This window comes from Capsicum annuum, unplaced genomic scaffold, assembly GCF_002878395.1.
Source record: "Capsicum annuum cultivar UCD-10X-F1 unplaced genomic scaffold, UCD10Xv1.1 ctg4748, whole genome shotgun sequence".
NCBI classification, from domain to species: domain Eukaryota; kingdom Viridiplantae; phylum Streptophyta; class Magnoliopsida; order Solanales; family Solanaceae; genus Capsicum; species Capsicum annuum.
In genome coordinates, this window is record NW_025855126.1 from 1703486 (window position 1) to 1705267 (window position 1782).

The 1782-nt window shown below is 38.0% G+C and overlaps 1 non-coding gene across 1 annotated transcript; it reads left to right on the top strand.

The window, feature by feature from the left end:
• The first annotated feature begins 825 nt into the window (after positions 1-825).
• On the top strand, positions 826-932 carry LOC124892455. Its single transcript, XR_007050259.1, has one exon. It is a non-coding gene; the product is annotated as a small nucleolar RNA R71 (small nucleolar RNA).
• The last annotated feature ends 850 nt before the right edge of the window (positions 933-1782 follow it).

The window sequence follows — 1782 nt, forward strand, 5'->3', positions numbered from 1 at the left end:
ACAGCCCACTCTTTATTGTAACTGCATTTACCTATTTAGGATTAGCCTTAGTGTCGCTAGGCAATGCTCCTTGTGGCCTTGTATTCTGCAATCCTATTATTTGACCCAACTGCAACTCTAGATTTCTTGTGAGCAATTGTTGACTCTTCAACTCAGCTATAAAATTTACTTATTGAGCCTCTATGTCTACAACAAACTATGTTTGTTGAGCCATAAACTGCTTAATTAACTCCTTCACATTACTATTCTGAGTAGTTGCCTGATATTCTGAACCGGTTGTGAATTTGATTGCACTGGTCCCTTATACTGATTTATATTATGTGCCTGATGTTCACCCCATGAGAAATTAGGGTGGTTCCTCCAATTTGGATTATACGACTGCCAAAATTTTGTTGACCCTGACGATTTGCATTTCCCGTATAATTGACTAAATCTGGATTAACAGAACATGCATCTGCTTTATGCTCACCACTTCCATAAACTTCACACCATAAATATATATGTTAAACCGCATTTGTTGTGGCTGTTGGTTATGTTGCACCCAACTTTAAGTTGTTGAGCTGAGTAGTCATATTATTCTGCATTGCTGTAATCTGTGCTTGTAATGTAGTGAACTGATCAACCTCCAAAACCCCTGCAACCTTCTTGGGAGCATTCTTTGAGTCTGCATGCCAATCAGTATTTCCTTGTGTGATTCGATTCAGAAAGGTATACAGTTCTTCATATGTTTTTTGCAAAGCTTGGCCCGCTACTACTGAATCCAAGAGAATCTTCATATTAGACTCGAGGCCTTCTATAAATGTGTGCACCAAAACATCATTCGATTGATGGTGATGAGGATATTTTCTGAGCATGCCCTTGAATCTCTCCCAAGCTTGGTAAAGATTTTCTCCATATTTCTGTCTGAAACTTAATATCTCACTCCTCAATCGTGCAGTCTTCTGGAATGGAAGGAATTGAATGAGGAACTTTCGAGCACAATCTTCCCATGAAGTGATGGAGTGATTTGGTTCAGCATGTAACCATCTCTTTGCTTCCCCTATTAGAGAAAAGGGAAAGAATGTCAATCTGACATAATCAGCATTTACATCTTCAGGAATGTATATATCACTTATTTCCAGGAAGGTCTGTAAGTGCTGCTGTGGATCCTCGTGTGAAAGTCCATTAAATTCCCCTGTAGATTTCAACAATTGCACCATATTTCATTTCAATTCCCACCGACCTCCTTATTCAGGCTTTTGAATGTTGTTAGTCATGTGGTTTGTAAGTGGGATTTCCACCTTACGAACAGGTCTTGCGGCTAGTTGAATAGGAACAGCTGGAATAATAGGAGCTGAAATATTTTTAACATTTGGATCAACAATAATTGGATCTCATATTTCAGCCATCTGTCCCTGTTGAATGTAGTATTAAGCTCTTCGCCTCTGATGAAAAATTACTTTTGGTTCTACAAAGGGCTCTACTAACTCTTTATCCCTAGCCAGTCCAATGTTCAGCTAAACCTGCAAAAATTCAGCTGCTAAGATCAAGTTGTTAACACTTAAACTTATTATCAAAAACCAAAAAATTAAGCAATTTACTAATTCTATTTGATCCCCAGCAACGGCACCAAAAACTTATTACGTCTCTTCCGGACACGCAAGTGTACGCGATCGTGCAAGTAATATAATGACTTAGACAGTCAGATATCTTTCCCATGAGGATTAATAAACTAGAAATTTATTCAATCTTTAGTTTAAGACAATTGGGTATTAAGTGCTTGAAGGTATCAAGATGATTTTG